Genomic DNA, 7,505 nt, shown 5'->3' with positions numbered 1-7,505 from the left:
GCAAAAATTTATCTCTCATTGATAATGCAAGTCCACTGTGAATTTACGGAAGGTTCTTCTCTACATCATTCTGACTCGAGTAGGCAAACTGACAGAGCCTTTGTTGCCCAGAACATCAGCAGTTACCATAGCAAAAAGAAAGGAACATGATGAGTCAGGAACTGATTTGTAAAGGTTTTTGCTTGGAGGTGACATATATCATACACCGATAGGATCATATTCCACTGACCAAGGCTAGTCAAAAAGGCATGTATTATTTTAAGAGGATAAAGAAATACAATTATACTATGTGACTAGAAATTCATCAAACAGCTCTAATGGTTACAAAAAGGCTCACAAGAAATTAACTTTTAGTCTCCAAGCTTGAGCTTCTCTTTTAATAGGTATGGAGAGAAGGCAGTGCCTACTAGTCTACCAAAAACAAACTCAAAAATAATTTACCTAGACTCCTGAAACAAAAATCATATGATTCCATCTTACTTTTTTTTTATATTATAGATAGCTACATAGTTAGGTAGATAAATAGGTAGATAGAGATACATGCATAGGTATAAAATTTTTTTCAATAAAATGGACCTATAAATCCATTAAATTTATTGTATATATAAGCAGTATGCTACCACTGGAAATAGATACACTGTTCTTAGTGAAACATATGAAACCATGAGAAAGCACTATATTTAATATAAATATATGTAATTTTTCAAAGGTTAATTAAACATTATTTAATAATAATAATAGTTATTATTATTATTGTTAGATTTTTGGTGTGTGTGCCTTGATAGCATAGGCTTTCAGAGAAGGTAGAAGTAGGAGAAAAGATTGTTGATGGGGTTATTGTAAGGCTGTATGATTTAACCTTTGACAAAGACAAGAGGTCTGTCAAAAGAAGATATAAAAGATTATAAAAGATATCATTTTGCTGTTGATCTTAAATATAAGTTGCTATTGACCTTAAAAATAAGTTGTTGAATTACTTCCAAACAAGTACCCAAAAGAATTGAGAGATTTCTAAGATTTTTTTGTCTTCAGTTTTATCCTAAAAAAAAAAATACACATAGATAGACATGCATTTCTGGATCCGGGGATGAGGAAACAAAATTAGCAGATGTACAGAGAGGAGAAAGGGGTAAAAGAGCTAGGAGCAAGGCACTGGACTGACCAAGACCTTTGGTTTAGAATTTCAGACAATCCTCCCACAGTTACCAATTCTTGGAGCAGAAGAAAGTTCTTATATAGAACTGAGAAACAAGTGGATCCTTAAGGGAGATAAATAGGACCGAAAGCCACTTAATGGGCATGGAGGGGAGAAATACAGTCTTGGTGATCAAAATGCTTTGTATCATATTGATTTATGAAGTATTTAATATAAGGCCCCCATGTCAAAGCACCACTCAAGTATCCCTAAAACCTTCTCCAAGTCCCTAAAAATGAAATTTCTCTCTTTTTATTTTATTTTATTTATTTATTTGATGGAGAGAGAGAGATCACAAGTAGGCAGGGAGACAGGCAGAGAGAGAGCAGGCTTCCTGCTGAGAGCCCAATGCGGGGCTCGATCCCAGAACCCTGAGATCATGACCGGAGCCAAGACAGAGGCTCAACCCACTGAGCCACTCAGGTGCCCAAAAATGAAATTTCTCCTAATCCACCCATGGATTCAACTAATTCAAGAAGAAATAGAGATGGAATATCTTTAAGCATTCCCAGAGTCTCTTTATTTGCTTCTAATAATCTTTAGCTACACCCATTAAAACAGTGTCTTCCTATGTCTCTCACCCTCGAGAAGCCTCAGAGGCTGTTGTAGTTCTGCTCCGTATAACCTGGCTCCACTCTAGCACTCATCCTCCCAATTGTAACCTTTTGATATGTTCTGATTTTTCTACAGATTTATTTTGTAAAAAAAAAAAAAAAAAAAAAAAAGATTCTATACTTCAAAAAAATGTAAGTTCTGCAATTCTAAAATGTTGCTTAGGGCAAATTAATTTCTTGGCCACAAAGATCATGGAAGATATGAGAGGAAGATGCATACCAGTGTGTGGGCTGGAGAATTCAGACCAGGGACCTGGCTCTGCTTTCTTCTCTTTTGCTAGACTGAGTTCTGTGGCTGAGGCTTCTGAGACCAGTGACAGCACTAAGGTGGAGAAAGCATTCTGAATGCCATAGTGCCTCAATGCCATCATTCTCAGACCTTGTGATATCATGAGCCATGACAAATACTGTAGTGTTCCCGATGACTACTACTACTGCATTACAGGTGTGGCACACAGCTGTCACTTTGGGGACCAATTACGACCAGAGATACCGTAGGGCTTCAGTCACATAATTTTATGAGCCCTGTCTATAAAAAGAATTTGATTTCTTAAGATGCACTATAAAATTCTCGGTGCCCTGAGAGGTATAGTTATTTATCAATGAAGACGGGAAACTGAATACAGAAGCGTTCATTAACGCATTTGTTTATTGTTTAGTCAATTGTGTTTGGAGATTCTTAAACTAGTAGCTATCTCGCCCAGAAAAGTTTCCAACTCCAAAGTGAATGGTTTGATAGTTTTAAATACTGGGATTGTTGTTACAAGCATGTGCTTTCCTATCTTGCTACCCAGAACTTCCTGGGAAGGAAAACAAAAAAGAGAAACAAAATTCTACATCATTACTCCTCTTTTAGCAAAAAACAAAGCCGTTCTTCCTCTGCAGTTTAATTTTCACCCCCTCACCCCCACCCTGGACCAACTTAGTTCATCTGCATGTGATGAATTATGTGTTTTCTGTCTAATCACCCCCTCTACCTCACTGTTCTGGGTGAGAAGAAGCTTCCAGCTCTAAATGAAATGCTTGTGATGAAACTCAAGGTCAGAAGAAATGCTGGCACTCAGCACCTGGTTTTTGTCAGGTGACTTACGTGTGCTGTGGTCATTTATCTCTTGATAACATATGCAACAGCATAATTAACCTCGGTCTGTAGATGAGGACTGTGAACCTAAGGTAATTGCTGAGGGAGGTCTGTTTCTCCCACTTGATCACTGCATTTGTTCAGGTCTGCTACTGTCTGAAACATGAAGGGAGGGGTTTCAGGCAGTTGTAAATATAAATGCAGACATGATCACCAGCAATTTCTCAACGACCGGAGAGCAGCATTATCGGGTCTTTTTGGCTGTCTTAATGTAATTCAGCTCTTGTATAGAGCTTTAGATTTCTGTGTGAGAATATGTTTCTGGTGAAATTCCTGGAATATACCATATGCACCTCAGTGGTAAATAAAGCCATAGTCAAAAGGGGGTTATAGAAATGACTGAGACAAGGACTTGAGAGCCCATGTCTGCTCTCAAGAATCAGTAACATATATTCTAAGACCCTTCACAGAAGATGCCCAATTACTCAAAATGTTAACTTCTTTAAACCTGTAATCCTGAATTATAGAAAACCGACGAAGGGTCTAAGTAGCTCAGATTTGTGTTTCAGGGAGATGCACTTACTAGGTCTACTTCCCTCCTTAACAGACCATTCTTTCCTCTTTTGATTTCCTTAGATAGGATCTCCACAAATATTTCTATGGCTAGAGATTACTTCTGAACTACAACTATACACATACATGAACATACATACAAACACATAAATACAAATGTACCCCCCCCACAGATGCCACGAATGTCCATATTTAAATTTAATTCACGCTTTAGTTTCAATCATCTTGGCTACAACTTTCAAGTTTTCTCTCTATGTAAAAATTGATGTAGGGTAAAGAACATAGAATTTTGGTACAAATAGCTTATATATGGATCATACTTTATAAGAGCTTTTATTTGCATTATCTCATTGCAATGATCCTCATAACAGGCTTACTGGTAGGTAAGAGAGATGTTACTAATTCATTTTTAAACAAAAACGGAAGCTCAGGTTCGCATCATTATTACACACAAGGTAATACAACTGAACTGAAATCCAGATCATCACAACATAAATTCAGCATATATTTTTTATCATAATTCTTTCTGAAAAGTTACCATGATCCTGATACCTGCATCTATAACTATGTATTTCGCTAGCTAGCTAGGTAGCTAGCTAGCTATCCATCTACGTATCCTATTCATCTTTTTGTCTATCAATTAATCACTCTACTTATTTATCCCTCTACAATCTAAATAGCCAGCCTTGTATTTTACTGTTTGAGGCTTTCCCAGAATGCTAGCAATGCTGGTGTTTATCCATTTTGGGAAAGTAATCCTCTCGCATTTGGCTGGACTCACAGAGCCCTTGGCCCATGGAGTTCCACCGATGCCCCTCAGGACTAGAAATCTTTTCTGCTCTCCTCAGCCACCGGGATGCATTTGGCCCACCAGTGTTATGCAGAAAATTTAAATACAAGCCTTTAATTTAGCAGATCCACCCACAAGGTTCCAGAAGCTTAAGTCAGCATGAGGCTTTGGGAAAATATCACTCTGGAAAAAATAGTACATGTGAGAAAAATACTGTGAATTTAGAAGCATTTGTTTTACAAACTACAGATGCAGAGTGAAAGAAAATGACATCTCGCTTTGATATGAAGCATTCCTCCATCACACATCCATCTGCAACATGTTTTGCAGCCACTTCCCCGCTAAACCTCACGGCACACAGATCTGCACATGAGGTACAATACAGCTGACCCCGTTTTACAGATGGAGAGGAATAGAAACATGGAGAGACAAGATGAATTTCTCAAAGTTTCAGGCACTTCTCAGACATCTGGCACTGGACAGGAGTAAGTAAGTAAGTCACAGTCGCCCTTTCCTAAAGCTGAAAGAAGGGAACAGTGTTGGTTCCAGGCTTTCTCTCTTAAGAGAGGCTGATTGGCTCAGAGCGGGTTCAAAGAGGATTTGTCTTGAAGCCATTTTTGTGTAACAAAACATGAGTCTTTAGTAGATGGTGTGTTTATTTGGGGCAGTTTTTGGGGAAAGGTGGGCCACAGTTTTATAATGGAGGGGGTCTGGCAATGAAAAAGGCAGGACTCAGATTTTGGTCAGAATCCTGTCTCCTCAGGCAAGTTTCTCTGTTACATTGTGCTTTGGTGATCTCACCTTTAAAATAAAGGAATGGACTAGACCAGCAGTTCTCAAGGTATGATCCTCAGGCCGATAGACTCAACATCATCTCAGAACTTGCTAAAAATGTGAATCCTCAAGTCTCACATTTGACCAACTGAATCAGAAATGCTAGGGGTGGAGCCTGACATCTAGTTTCTGAAGCCTTCAGGTGCTTCTGGTGTGCTTGCTGAAATTTGAGGACAACTGGATCAAAACTTCTCTATAGGCCTTCTAGAGCCAAGATTCCAAATCCATCATGTTATTGACACCATGAATTGAATCTCCCAGATAACCTTAAGAATATTTTGGGCTCAGGGTGCCTGGGTGGCTCAGTGGGGTCACCATCTGCCTTCAACTCAGGTCATGATCCCAGGGTCCCAGGATGGAGCCCAGTCTTGGACTCCCTACTCAGTGGGGAGCCTGCTTCTCCCTCTCCCTCTGCTCCTCCCCACTGTAGTGCTGTCTCTCTTACTCTCTCTCTCAAAAAATAAATTAATTAAATATTTAAAAAGAGAGACTATTTCGGGCTTTTCGAAGCTTATATTAGTCAATTTTCAAGTTCTGTGAAGAAAGAAGGTGTTAATATTCTCTCTACTTCAGTGGCAGAGAAATTGAGATACAAGCTTCCAGAGTCTATAGGGATGAAGATGTGAACGAGTATAGTATAATATCTCTCTTCCCCTCCTCCCCAAATAAAATGCACTTATCCTTTCTTTCTGCAACTGAGGTTTTTTAAACACAGTTGACCAAAAGAGAGAATGAGCAGACCTGGAACTCAAGGGTATTCTCTCATTTACTTAATGAGCTTAGTAAGATGGTATTAGCTGTTACCTCACAGTCCCTGGGTAAAATCTGGTGTAATATTAGTTGCTGGTTTCTACCTCTCTAGAATGATAGAAGGGTACATGAAATAATGTAAACTAAAGTTTTTATAATTCACCAGAAGCAAAATATAATTTAGAAATATTTCATGAGCACAGGTTTTACAGCAAGGCACCTGATTAAGGACTTTGAAATTTCCTCTTTCCTTTAAGAACATAGCCCGACATGTAGTAGGTGATGAGCAGATATGTACTGAATCACATTGGTCTATGCAGATTTCTGTGGGATACACAAAGAACAGTGTTCTGTTCTACATGTAACTAAAGGAACATGGCAAGTTGAACTGTGAACAGGTCAATCAGACCTGAAGAGATTTCAAACTCAGAGAGGGAACAATGAAAGAAATAGAAGACATTTAATCCAAGGGAAAAAAATGGTATTGGTGGAAAAGGAATGGCCATATTCAAACAGCAGAAGAGTAGAAGATCTTCCATCTAGAACATGAAGCAATGGATACAAAGAACCAGGACTCTTCTCAGCAACCATGAGTTTACAATTACTGACGTTTGTGCAGTCGGAGAGGATTGGAGACTGATACAGTAGAAGGGATATTAAAAGTTGGAAAGGTAGTGCTGGCAGTTGAGTTGGAGGAGAGGAGAATCGCTTGGATTACATGCTTGTGACACTTGGCCTTCTGTTATTAGGACTAATCCGTTCTCCTCAATTCCCTGCCTTATTCTGAGCCCTGGGAAATTGAAATCCCAACCTTATCACCTGGGGAGAGTTGCTTTTTGACTTCAGATTGGGTTGCAAAGTGGGAAATACAGATAAGAATTCAGACGGGAGAAAAGAGAGCACATCATGTTTTGATCTCATATCTGTCTCCTATCTCCTATATATGTGAGGGTCTAACAAGGGTCATATTGCAGAGACCCTCTTCCATATTCCAAATCTTGTCAGATCCTTAGAATAGCATTTGATCCCTGTTCTCTATTGGATTTTGCCGGTGGTGGGGGGTGGGTGGGTAACTCCTTCAAATGTTGCTAATCTTGAGCTCCTTTATTCCTTGCTGGTCCTTCTAAACTTGTCTACATCTAGACAAGTAAACTCTTCAATTACCATGTGGAATGGCATCCAATGAGCTGGTTGGTTGCTTCAGAGCAAAGGACTCTTTAATCTGTTGGAACCATGGGGAGGGCTTGTTAAACAGTAGATTACTAAACCTCACCCCCAGAATTTCTGACTCAACGGATCTGAAATAAGGCCCAAGAATTTCATCTCTAACAAGTTTCCAAACAATGGTGATATTGCTGGTCTGGGGACAATATTTTGAGAAAATATAGCCTGATAGTCATTCTCAAATGTGGCCACAAAGAAGAATAACTTCCTGAACCACATAAAAATATAGATTTTTGAAATTCCCTTTGGATCTCCTGAAACAGAACCTAGAAGTTTGGAGTCCTGGAATCCATAATCCCTAAATTTTCTCAGATGAATGCAATAAAGTTAGATTATCTCTCCAAGATGCTTCCAAAGTCTGAGATAATGAAAAAGTGATCTGGTCCTTACTTTCACCTTTGGCTTGAGAGTCATGAAAAGGCTCTGGCCCTGCCTGAGAAAGTA

Source organism: Mustela nivalis (genome assembly GCF_964662115.1).
Source record: "Mustela nivalis genome assembly, chromosome: 1".
Lineage (NCBI taxonomy): Eukaryota > Metazoa > Chordata > Mammalia > Carnivora > Mustelidae > Mustela > Mustela nivalis.
This window is presented reverse-complemented; position numbering follows the sequence as displayed.